Here is a 13987-nt window from a genome sequence, read left to right as displayed (position 1 = left end):
CGTTAAGTAACCGTTGCGTCAGAAAGCACACACGCGCGTACCAGGAGACACTACGGACCGTTACGGAGCGTTGTGACGTCACGCCGACCGTTTTTCGTGCCCAAACTCGAATGTTCAAGGCCCCCGCGGATTCAGGCAGACACGAACTCTGCCTGAAATGTATCTTGAAATGGCGGGTGGTTCTTGCGTCATCGTTAACCATATATAGCGGTTTTTGCGCGGATTATTTATTTATTTATTTATTCCACAGCGAAGGGGGAGGGGTCCGGTTGGTTTGAAAAAGGCGCGCCTCTTGTAACCGTTTGATTGGGGATTGTGTGTGTGTGTGTGTGTGTGTGTGTGTGTGTGTGTGTGTGTGTGTGTTGTTCTTGTGTACAGACGATTTTGTTAAGCTTAGAGTAACGCTTTTCGAGCTCGAGACAGAGAGAGAGAGAGAGAGAGAGAGAGAGAGAGAGAGAGCTTTGCCATGTTGAAGTCATCTGGTGGTAGTAACAGTAAATGATAAAATGAGATGGCCTGTAATGAACAGATTATTATTATTATTATTATTATTATTATTATTTAGTTTCTTATTGCTTTTTTATTGTTATTATTATTATTATTATTCTGTCTGTATTGCCGATCGCCTTAATCCCGTAAAGGGTGACCAGAAACAGATCGCCTCCATGTCGCCCTGTCCCCCTCCATTTCACTGCCTTGCTCCCTGCTCACACACCCCTCTCTCTCATATATCTCTCTCCACTTCATCCCTCCATCTCCTTCTTGGCCTCCCTCTCTCCCCCTGCACCTCACTCACGCACACTCCTCGTTAGTCTCGCTCTCCATCCTCTTATTATTATTATGTTGTTGTTGTTGTTGCTGGTTAATTATTTTATTCGTATAGGTAATTTTAAACTACAGATTGAGTCAATAGTCTCTCTCTCTCTCTCTCTCTCTCTCTCTCTCTCTCTCTCTCCTGTGACACCTGTTCCACGCTCCCCCTCTTTTTTTCTTTTTTTTTTTTTTCTTTTTTTTTTTATCATATGACTCCATGTTTTTTTCCCTTATCATGTGACTTATTCCTTGTCCTCCAAGATTTTTTTTTTCCTTAAGTAATCATGTGATTTATCCCCCTCCCCCTCCACCCCCCTTCCTGACTCCCTCTCTCTCCTCCACCACCCCTCTTCCTCCTTCTCCCCCACCATCCCTCTTCCTCCCTCCCTCTCCCCCACCATCCCTCTTCCTCCCTCCCTCTCCCCCACCATCCCTCTTCCTCCCTCCCTCTCCCCCACCACCCCTCTCCCTTTCTCCCTTCTGTTCCTCCCTCCTCCCCTATCCTCCTCTCTCCCTTTCTCCCTTCTGTTCCTCCCTCCTCCCCTATCCTCCTCTCTCCCTTCCTCCCTTCTGTTCCTCCCTCCTCCCCTATCCTCCTCTCTCCCTTTCTCCCTTCTGTTCCTCCCTCCTCCCCTATCCTCCTCTCTCCCTTCCTCCCTTCTGTTCCTCCCTCCTCCCCTATCCTCCTCTCTCCCTTTCTCCCTTCTGTTCCTCCCTCCTCCCCTATCCTCCTCTCTCCCTTCCTCCCTTCTGTTCCTCCCTCCTCCCCTATCCTCCTCTCTCCCCCCCTCCTCCCCCATCCTCCTCCTCCCTCCCTCCCTGCTGCATTTCAGTATCACAATCACCACATTATTCTATTCTCAAAATTAGAAATATACTTAAAATCAGCATTGTAGTATGAAAGCATTTTTATAAGCTATGAAAATCACTTCATTTGTAAAGTAAATATATAAATAAATAAATATAACAAATACCAAAAGTTAACATCTCGACCTGATGTTCTTTACTGAAGAGATGAGAATTTGAAATAAAAGTAATATTGTAATAATAATGATAATAATAATAATAATAATAATAATAATAATAATAATATATCATAATAATAATAATATAATAATAATAATAATAGTAATAATGATAATAGGTGGTGGTGACCAGCATCCACTCACTTGATGTAGTGTTGCCTACTTCTCCCTTAGCCTGTATCATTCTTTTTCTGTGCCTGCCCTCCTCTCAACCTATTTCTCCCTTCTTTCCTGTCACTTCTTATTGCTTTTCTTTCCTTTACAGGTGGCTTTACATTGAGTGACAAGCCAAATGGTTTCCCGTAAGCCAAGAAACCATTTACAACGCTGGGTGGTAACCATATAACCAAACCATACGTGTTCCCTACGTGCCAACAAGTGGATTGGTGGAGGGTTAGTGCCCCTCCCCGTCAGTCAAATGGCCACCCTTTACGGGATTAAGGCGTCTGGCAATAGATAATAATAATAATAATAATGATAATAATAATAATAATATGAAAATTCGTTCTGCCTACATCCATTTATATTGATCAATTTATACAATTTATTTATACGAGTATAATGCTCCATACCTTCTCTGTACCCTTCCACCTAGCAACACTACCCACATATCGAGGGAGAGAGAGAGAGAGAGAGAGAGAGAGAGAGAGAGAGAGAGAGAGAGAGAGAAATATAATACCAAAGAGAAAACGGGCAGCGGGCGTGGGTGAGCGAGCGATCGGGAAGAAAACGGGAGGTGGAGTGGGAGGGGAGACTCACCTTGAAGAACAGTGTGTCGTGGGGTCGCTTCCTGGTCGTCTGCTTGCCCTTGGTATTCACACACGACACGAACGATGGATGGGCGACGACTTTAGTGCTTGACGTTGAAAGAGAGGGAGAGGTTGGAAGACTGGGAGAAGGGTTTTAGCTGCTGTAATTCTTGGGGGTGGTTTTGTGTGTGTGTGTGTGTGTGTGTGTGTGTGTGTGTGTGTGTGTGTACTCCTGTCAGCTTTTTATCAGTCTCCATTTATATCCATTTTCATACTTTATATATGTGTAGTATATATATAGTGTGTGTAATATGGGTGCGTGGGGTAGTCAGTGTGCGAGTGTGTGTATGTGTTTGAGAGTGTGTGTGTGTTTGTGTGTGAGGATAAGTGTTTGTGATGCGTACAGTATGCTAGGTTATATGTTTGAGTACTTTATGATAATGCTCTTGTCTAGAAATATGTTTGAGAGAGAGAGAGAGAGAGAGAGTTAAAGGAGTGTTAATGTCATAGGCCAGATGACTTCCTCACCTGCCTTCCCACACACCTGTCTCTCTCTCTCTCTCTCTCTCTCTCTCTCACACACACACACACACATACACACACACACACACACACACACACACACACACACACACGCCATACATTCTTGTCTACTTGCCTATCTATCAACTAAGTAAATTCCTACATACATTCGTACTGTGTAAGTGTGCATTCATATTTTCATTAAGATTTACATACACGTGCCATAGTGTTAACCATCTACCTACCTACTTACCTACCTGCCAGGCTACCTACCTACCTACTAACCAGTCTACTTATCTGCCTACAAACCACTCTCCCTACCTACCTACCTACCAACTCAGGTATCATATTGCGTTCCCACTTGCTTTCCTATTTACCCAGCTACCTTGTGACATCATTCTACCTACCTACATACCAATCTACCTACCTACCTACCTACCTACCTACATTGCGTTCCTACCAACGTCCAATTTTAATAATTCACCTACTACTTACGGCCCTATTTACTATTCCACGTATCTTGCAACCTACCTACCTACCTACCTACCTACTTACACTCCTGTTAACTATATCTTTTGTACACGGACGATCTGAAATTGCCATCTCCATCTACAGTATTGAGTTGTAGTAACAAAATTATCACTACAGTCCGATGCCAGTCACGAAGAAGTGCTATGGAAGGGTTGTAGAGCTTTAGGACTGTCTTCTGCCACTGAGTTACGAGAAATAAACCCCGTAAGTGGACGAAAATCTGGGCCAAGTTAAGATGAAAGGACTATGATATTTATTACCGCCTTCTTACCTGCCTGCTTACCTGCGTTCCTATTAATTAATCTGCTTACCTTGCCCACTCACCTGTGCGGCGTAACTACATGCCCGCCTTGCTTGTTTGTTTGCGTGCTTGCTTCCTTCAGTGCTTCGTTGCTTCCCTTTTTCTTTCCTTCCTTCCTTCCCTCAGTGCTTCCTACATTCCTTCCTTCATTCTTCTTTTCTGATCTACCTTCCTTCATTTCTTTCATTTCTCTGTTCTTTTCCTTTTCTTTCTTCTCCTAGTACTTCCTTCCAGTATCCCTTCCTTCATTTCTTCCTTTCTCTCCTACCTTCCTTCTTCCATCCTTCCCTCCTACCTACCTACCTAATTAGGCAGTGCGTCCAAGGTAGGTAGTTACAGCAAGTACAGCAAGTAGCACACACACACACACACACACACACACACACACACACACACACACACACAACTCTCTCTCTCTCTCTCTCTCTCGCCTCAAGTCGGGAGCAGCAGTGACCCCCCCCCCCCAAAAAAAAAAAAAAAAAAAAAAAAAAATTACATACAAAATAAATGCACAAGTTTTTCTGTTACCAAGGAGGCGAGACCAGAGATAATGAACCCCCCCCCAAAAAAAAAAAGAAAAAAAAATGACAACAAAAACAACATCTCAAGGTTAGCTTAGTCCTGGATGGCCTGATAAAAAAATAAATAAACGGTGGAGGTCGAAGGCAGGGGGAAAAGATTAAGTGATAATTTTAGTATAAATCACCCCCTCCCCCCCTTTTCGAAGTGCTGGATCCGGCCCCGAGGATATGGTCTAATGTCTGTGTATCTCTGTATGTATATATCTATCGCCAGACACAATAATCCCATAAGGGGTTGCCGTTTGAGTTAGTTGCTTTACGGGGAGGGGCACTAACCCTCCACCATCTCACTTGTTGACACGTAGGGAACACTCGTGTGGGTTGGTTATATGGTTACCACCCAGCGTTGTAGATGGTTTCCAGGCTTACAGGAAACCATTAGGCCTGTCACTTAAGGCACAGCCACCTGAAAAGGAAAGAAGAGTAATAAAAAGTGATTGGAAAGACGGGAGAAATAGGAAGAAGGGAAAGCAGACACAGAAAAAGAATGATACAGGTGAAGGAAGAGGTATGAGCGCTGTGGTAGTGGTATGGAATAGGTTTGAGCAGCACTGTATTTATAGAGTAGTGTCACCTAGTTCATTCATTTTCTATGCTTACTGGAGTTACCACAGAAAACCAGGTATGTTTGTTGTATCATGTTTTTGTATTATTATTATTATTATTATTATTATTATTATTATTATTATTATTTTAGATTATGGAGTCTGGCAGTAGATAGATACGTGTTGTATTTTTTTATGCAATCTAAATTTAAGTTTTTAAGTAGGATGCAATGAAGGAGTGCAATTGAGTAGCCTGCAGTCTTGTTATGCATTATTATCATATATTTCTAGTACCGTCACTTGCACCAGATGTATATATATTTTTTGGCACCTTAGTCTAAATTTGAGAGAGAGAGAGAGAGAGAGAGAGAGAGAGAGAGAGAGAGAGAGAGAGTTGAATTGAAATGTTCATTGTTGTTAAAGGTGTGTGTGTGTGTGTGTGTGTGTGTGTGTGTGTGTGTGAGAGAGAGAGAGAGAGAGAGAGAGAGAGAGATAATTGATTTGAAATGTTTATTGTTGTAGAAGGTGAGAGAGAGAGAGAGAGAGTTGAATTGAAATGTTCATTGTTGTAAAAGGTGTGAGAGAGAGAGAGAGAGAGAGAGAGAGAGAGAGAGAGAGAGAGAGAGAGAGAGAGAGAGAGTGAGTGAATTTGGTACCCTATGATTTCCCTAAGTTTCCTCTTTTTTGCTCATTGCCAGACACACGGCTCTACATCCTCTCCATAGCACTTCTTCGTGACTAGCATCATGATCTAAGGTTAATCTAGCGCTATACGGGGTGGAGAAGTTACCAGTTTAGAGAGAGAGAGAGAGAGCGGAGAAAATGGAAATCACGTCATCGGAGTGAAAGGGCTAATGAATAGGGGTTGAGGAGTTGATGTAGAAAGGGGATAGATAGATAGATAGATTAGATGTGTAGATTGGAGATAAAGACGCTATCTATCGTTCCAGTCGCCGTGTGTGTGTGTGTGTGTGTGTGTGTGTGTGTGTTAATTCCTCCATCATCATTATTACCATCATCGCCGTTGTTGTCATTATTATTTTGTTTATTATAATTACATTATCATCGTCGTCGTTGTCACCGATATTATTATTATTATTAGTCTCATCATCACCGTCGTCGTCGTCATTATTGTTATTATTATTATTATTATTATTATTATTATTATTATTATTACAGTATCGTCATCATGATCATAAACTTCAATATTACAGTTTAAAAATACCCCATTCTTCTATATGCCTTTCTTCACTAGTGGTTATTATACAGAGAGAGAGAGAGAGAGAGAGAGAGAGGGTCATTTCCACTATACATCCTCTTTAGTACGTTCATCATAGTCGCTGTGTTTTCACCCAACGGAACAGGGCGAGTCAGGAAGCGTCAGTAATGGTGGCAGGAGTCGACGAACTTAAGTGAAGGGGTAAGAGTAAGTCTCCTTGGTTACTAGTAAAAAAAAATCAGTCCCCCAGTCTGAAAAAAAAACACATGGTCATCAACTGAACTGAGAGGAGCTGGGAATCATTTATATTTTTTTTTTTTTAATTATTTTTTTTTACCTGGCAGACCATCCGGATTGCATTTCGTTTTTTTCTTCTTGCTCTGTGCAATATTGACGTCCATTGCAAGGTCTCTGACTGATGCAAGGTGTAATCGTCAGCGGCAGATGTTGAGAGAAATAAGTCGCCGGATTGCGGGTGTTAAGAGCGAGGTTCCTTACTGGGCTTCCTCAAATCGGCTGGTGGTAGCACGAATATAAATGGAAAGCATCGTTTGGTTTAGTTCCGTGTGTGTGTGTGTGTGTGTGTGTGTGTGTGTGTGTGTGTGGTATTTGAATAGGCTGGGTTACCTTGCCTGGAGAGAGAGACCGCGGTGGTGTATATCTATCTATCCATCCATCTATCTATCTATCCATCTATATGCAGAATATAATACGTATATGTATGAGAGGAGACTGGGATGATGGAGAGGGAGGCAGGAGTTATATCAGATTGAGAACTAGAGAAGTATAGGAAAGTTAGTCGTTACATATTTGCAAATAATACTAGAAGATTATCACCAGTATATGCATAAGTAACGAACACCGAAAAACGCAGGATAGGAGGAGGAGATGGGGGAGAGAGGAGTGAGAGGGAGGAAGAGGAGATGGAGGAGAGAGGAGTGAGAGGGAGGAAGAGAAGATGGAGGAGAGAAGAGTAAGAGGGAGGAAGAGATTGAGAAACAGGAACGTCTAGGAGTCTGCAGTGTTTTGTTGTAAGTCGTGGAAGAAATCATCAATATAAGGATAAATAAATAAAATCGAAGGACGTAGGGAGGTGGGGGGAGGGAGGGAGATGAGGAGGTGAGGGAGGGAGGTGGAGGCGAGGAAGGAGAGGGGGGGGGAAGAGAGGGAGAGGGAGGCTCAGAGAATAAAGGGAAATCAGAGTAATACATAGTTGATTGATTTTAGGTGACAGCTGTTAGAATGATGACCAATAAACGCAAAATTAACGAAGGATGTAGGATGTAAGAGAGGGAGGGGAAGGGGGGGAGGTGGGGACGAAGCGGAAGTGGGGGAAGAGGGAGGGAAGGAGGGGGGGATCAGAGAAGAGTGAAAATAGAATGATGGAAGAGGATAGCTGACTGAATCGAGTAGTAAATAACGAACTAAAAAATAATAATAATAACAATAATTGCAGAATAAATGAAGGATGAAGGATGGAGGGAGGAGAAGGTGGGAGGTGGGGGAGGGAGGGGGAAGAGAGAGAGGGGTCAGACAACAAAGAAAAGTAGATAATTTTAGTAGACAGTGTGATGATTACCAAGGTGACTGATTGTGGATGGAGGTAATGTTGGAATGATGAGTGATAAATGCAAAAATAATGATAAGTGAAGGATGGAGAATGAAGGGAGGGGAAGGAGGGAGGTGGGGGAGTGGGGGGAAGAGGGGGTCAGAGCGCAGGTTGCTTGCAATGAACGCGCAGGAGCGTGGTTGGACCCCCCCTTATTCCTTGCTATCAGAACTGCATGCCCAAGTGGAATACTGCTGCCTGCAATGTGTGTGCAGGTCAGTACCAGCACAAGCACGATAGTATTGAAGTTGCACATGGCCTGGCAGGGGGTGGGGGAGGGAAGGCTTGCAAGTCGCTGGTGTTTTTACAAATTTTGCAAGGATTCTGGGGTTTGGGCCGCCCTCCCTCTTCCTCCTCCTCCTCCTCCTCCTCCTCCTCCTCCCCGCGCACTCCGTATCTCCGTCTCCCTCCTTCCCTCCTCCTCCTCTCCGACTGGCTCCTCCCCCTCTCTCGTTCTCCCCTCCCTTACCTTCTTCCTTCCCTCCGCCCTCTGTGCTCCTCCTCCATGCCTTCCGCATTGGAGAGAAGTCCTTCGCAACGGTCTTCCTCAACAGCGACGCATAACGGCAGGTGAGGGAGAAACAGGTGAGCGCAGAAAATGGATGTCTTTAGGGAACTAGAGAAAATGGATGTCTAAGGTGGTTTCATGGATAACAATAGAAAAAAGAACTGACAACAAACTCTTCCCTCTATACTAAATTCTTTGTAGTAAACTTTGTAGGTGCAGAGACGTTGTAAACATATAAATATTTTTTTATCCATGGTGACAGAAGGTTGCGCTATTATCATTTTTTTTTCGAAATCGCTTACGTACTGTAGACTAATCCATTCAATCAAATCTGCCATAACCTGAACAGCAGGGTAAGGTTTGCATCTGTGTGTGTGTGTGTGTGTGTGTGTGTGTGTAGAGAGAGAGAGAAAGAGAGAGAAAAGAGTGAGGGAGAGTTCTGCCGTGTCCTCTCCTTGTCCTCGTAAAATTTATCTTACGACAGGGAAGAAATTGTCGTAAACTTTTTTGTGAACACACGTAAACCCTAAATCTAACACAGGACAACGTACATGGTGATGGTGATGGTGGTGGTGGTGATGGTGATGGTGATGTAAAGGTGGTGGTAACGACAGTGGTGGTAATGATGATGCAAAGGGAAATGGTGATGGTGAGGATGTTGGTGATGATAATGGTGTAATAGCAGGGGATTATGACGAATAATGGTGATAACGATGGCGGCGATGATGATAATAATAATAATAATAATGATTTTGACACATATACCTCTACTCTTTTGTATATGGCAGACAGTAATAATAATAATAATGATGATGATAAACACTGACAAGGTTATTTGAGTCACGTTTGCCAGAGATGCACAAGTTTTTATGAAATGTCTGGCCCTTAGTGTTTATAGGATAGCAATGTCCTTTCCTATCCAACTCTCTAATGCTAGAGTTAACCGTTATTCCCAGTCTTTCCTTTATGCAACAGGTCAACTCTGGAACTGTCTCCCTCTTTCTGTATTTCCTGCTAGCTATGATCTCCATTCTTATTTCCTGCTGGCTATGATCTCCAGTCTTTCAAACGCAGTGTATCCAGGCATCTCGAAATGATCGGATCTTGAATTTGGCTCTCTCTTGTATTTTGTTTTTCTCTTGGAAGGAACAGTTATTGCGGGCTCGTGGCCTTTGGTTCCTTCTTCCTAGCATAAAAATAAAAACGAACAATATATATTATAAATTCCTTTACAGTTTAAATTATATACTGTAGCTAATATTTGAAGGGCGTGTACTAGACCCAGGAATTCGTAACCAGTGTCTGTATAACTGCACATGTTGAAAAAGGTGTGTGCCAGGACCCACCGCCTGTAGATATTTCAGTGTTTATATAGGAAATTGTTTTTTTATTTGGGAACTCAATTTTCTGCCACAGTCAAAGCTTAGTAAAAGTGAAAATCAAAGAAGGAAAATAAGAGTAAAAAAAGGATAACGTAAAAATATAAAATAACCAAATTAAAATGAACAGAGAGAGAGAGAGATACGTATACTGTGTGTGTGTGTGTGTGTGTGTGTGTGTGTGTGTGTGTTTCCTGACGACCTAAATACGGTATATATTCTTCCTGCGTAGCCCGGTGCTAGAATAAGATATGGTAATGCTTTGGCTCTGCTTACTTCTATAGCACTTCTTCGTGACTTGCATCATAATCTTTGGCCGTTTGAAGTAGAGTGAGAAGAATATACCTCCTCTTCCTTTGTTATTATTATTGTTATTATTTAGTTACTAGTTATTATTATTATTATTATTAGTTATTATTATTATTATTGACCAGCCCTTTCAATCCGATGACTTCAGCCCCTTCAGGTCGATGACATTTTTTCCTGCTTGTTCGAGATGATATTCGCCTCAGGATTTTCGAATTGGGGGGGGGACAGGCTTCACCCCCCCCCATCCGTACTAGTGGTCTTGGTTAAGCTGAAGAATATATAGTAGCAGCAGTAGTAGTTGTGGTGGTGGGTGTAGTTGTTGTAGTATTAGTTGTGGTGGTGGTGGTTGTAGTAGTTGTGGTGGTGGGTGTAGTTGTTGTTGTATTAGTTGTGGTGGTGGTGGTTGTAGTAGTTGTGGTGGTGTTTTTCGTTCACTGTACGGTACGCAGCACTCAGACCCCTTCACTCAGATGTATGGCAAGCTGGAATGAGTAGGAGAGGAGAATGAAATACGTAAACAGAAGGAAATATCGTCAGCACATATAAATAAAAAAAATAGCATAGTTACCCTTTCACGTTTTCTATGACGGCTGCGTGTTCTGATTGATTTTGTAAACATTGTAAAGCGTTATTGAAGTCGGTTTAATAAGCACGTAGACTGAAATATTGTTGTTAATGTGTACAGAGTCATACAACAAGAGGTGATGGGTCTTGCAGCATACTTTCATAAGCAAATACAGTTATACACAGACACTGGTTATGCATACAGTTATATATAGACACTGGTTATGCGGATACAGTTACATACAGTCTGGTTATATATTCGTGAGTACAGTATATGCTATAAAATGTACAGGATTTATAAGATATACTGCATACAAGAGAGAGAAACAGCACCAGAGCAGTATAGAGGCACAGCATTGCAGCATTTGCCACAGCCAAAGACGATGACAACAGCACCAGAACAGTATAGAAGCACAGCATTGCAGCATTTACCACAGCCTAAGACGATGACACTACCACCTTATCAGTGGGGCATATGGGAACGATGAGTGATGGGAAAAACACACACCAGCCTGACACCTCTCTCTCTCTCTCTCTGTCTTCTTCACTGCATTCATTTATTTTATACATGTCCTTCATTGGTGCATTGTAGTGTTTTCTCATACATTGGCTTGAGCAGTATATTTGCGATTATGGACTGGTAGTGGAAGCTGTAGGTACATATACAAACGGAGTATGCGCGGAATATTGAGTAACGTAATGAATGCTGCCGATCAATGTAAGGTAGATTGAAGAGTAGCAACTATTTGTATGTGTAACCATACATGTAATGAATGTAGTGGTTTCTAGAACGTAGGTACAGATTCAGGATATTCATTTCCCCATGTGACATTAAAAAATAGAATTGTAATCCCTTAAACGTTTTCTATTGTTACCTGACTGCACAAGTGTTATATGGAGTGCGTGCATGATGGCAAGGAACGCATTATAATAACCAAATACGTCATTCATTCCCAGTTCCCAGGTGCAATTCGTGTCAAGAATTTCGTAAACCCTCCTCAAACGTTCTCCAAGAGGACGAGAGAACACCCAGCCAGACGGTACGAGGCCCCAAAACGTACCCTAGACGCACCAGACAGAGGGTAGCCCTTGCGTTTATGTTTTCCTGTCGGCGGGGGAGTCTTTATGGCGGCGCTAGTGACGTCACGCGAGGAGAGGGGATGGTGGCTCCGGCTTGAATCTTGCCTTTGTGCCGTGCTTTTAGGGGGGGTTTGGCTGGATTTCCTGACTTAAGCCTGGATTTGTTTTGATGGAAATGGATGCTTGTGGGTTTATGGAAACCCTATCAGCCCCTCTTTGCCTCAAAACGCTTCAGAAGTAACGATTACCTTCCCATATAATTGCATGACGAGCGGCATCTACCCGCCTCGTGCCTTCGTTATTTGCTATGTATTTCAGGCGTGCTTGGACTGTTTTGGCGTTCTTGTCTTCCTGGTACGGCTCAGAGCTTCCTTCATCTTGCTCTAAACGGCGTGAGAATGATAAATGTAGCCGAGAAACTGAACATCTTGAGACAGTATCAAAAAAACATTCAATGGCGGACGGGTAGCAAGCAAACTGGTCGAGGTGTTGACACTTAAGGCAATTTTTAGCGCGTTTTGCCGGGATTCACAACCAGATAGGCAGAAAGGAAATAGCGTCAGGAACTCGGCGTTATTACTACGTGTGGTTTTGATCTCGGCAAAGGTCATTTTCAGCGTCGAATGGATGAATTTCCCAGCTCCAAACTTGCAATCCCGGGCCAGGGCGGGCTCGAAGTCGCTTTCCTGCATTGGTGGTTGACAGAACTTCATAAAATTGGGTGTTAAGCCGGCTAAGATGCTCAAAGATCCGCCGGAATTCGCACGGACCCTAAACAGTGCTGCCACCGTCCATACGAAATGCAGAAGTCACGAAGAAGCGCCTATCTGGGTCCCCAACCTCTCCCGTTTTGTGTATGTAGTCGATCCGGGCCTCCACTGCCGACCCTGCAAGCATAGGCCGAGGCGGGGCATCGTTTTCGATTATTAAAATGAAGGGAGGACTGAAATATAAACCCAGATCGCCCTTTGGTAACCCTTTGCACCCTCACACCCACTCCCCACCCACTCCCCCACACCCATCCCCAGGCTCAGGGTACGAAAGTGGGCGGGACCTCCCAACTGTCCCCCCAAACCCCCCTCCCCTCACCCCACCCCATCTCCTCCCACTCATGGTACGTTCTGCTTGTCTCTCGCACCTGCATTTTTGACCATTCTCACACCCGCGGTCTTCTGAAAGGTCGTCAACACATCCCCTTTGGGTACGAATCCATACACTTACGATCCCTTTGTCTTCGTAGCTAAGATATTTATTTTTCGAAGATGCGCAGGAGATGTGGATGGATTCTGCGCCCTCTTTTTGTTATCCTTCTTTCAAAAATCAATTATAGGGACAAATGTTTCATAGCATTAATATTTTAGCTTATAAATATTTGAATTTATTATTTTTTTTTTTGATCCAGGTTTTAATATTATATTTGTTCTGTGGTAAAGTGCTTGATTGAGTTTTTATTGTGTGTCTGGTGTTTATATATATGATGTTTGATAGAGATAATTAGTACTGATTGATCTTATAATAGTCATGCATTGAGAGGCTTTTTATTATTATTATTATTATTATTATCATTATTTTGTTCTTCTAGTAGTTTGCTGTAAACCAAGGAAATGTCATTACTACGTGGCACACCCTTGCAACGAACGCACATACACCGACGCACACGAGAGGTGGATCACACACACATGAACACACAAACAGTAAAGCTGGCACGCACACACATACGCACACAGCTTTACAAACGCACACGTTTCAGGGGCGATGCTTTCACAGTTGTTGGATTGATTGAAATAGTGTTGCAAAGATAAAGAATACATAATACAAAAGAGATTAGTTGGTCTTGCCACATACCATCTCCAGTAAATACAGTTACATACATTCACTGGCTATATAGTTACATACATTCACTGGTTACATATTCGTGGGTCTAGCTACTCGTCCTTTAGCAAATTGAACTCTTTTGTACACTTTTGCAGCAGTAAATATTTCAGCCAGTCCTTATAATAGTTTTGCTGACGTCAGATGTGGTCAGATTTGAATTTCGCGGTTGGTAACGTAAACATACTTAACATCGCTCATCACGTACGCATATCTTGTTGCCTTCGTACATACTTACATACATACATCCATACATTCTTGTGTACGTAGAATTACTGTTGCTTTAATACGTACGTGATATAAGACACGGACAAGCACAAGGCAATATTTGGTAACCGTAACCCCTTCACTCCGGGACTTTAAAAAAATCGTCTGGCGGT

Source organism: Coenobita brevimanus, chromosome 27 (assembly GCF_032717465.1).
Source record: "Coenobita brevimanus isolate Jiangsu-jjx chromosome 27, ASM3271746v2, whole genome shotgun sequence".
Lineage (NCBI taxonomy): Eukaryota > Metazoa > Arthropoda > Malacostraca > Decapoda > Coenobitidae > Coenobita > Coenobita brevimanus.
This window is presented reverse-complemented; position numbering follows the sequence as displayed.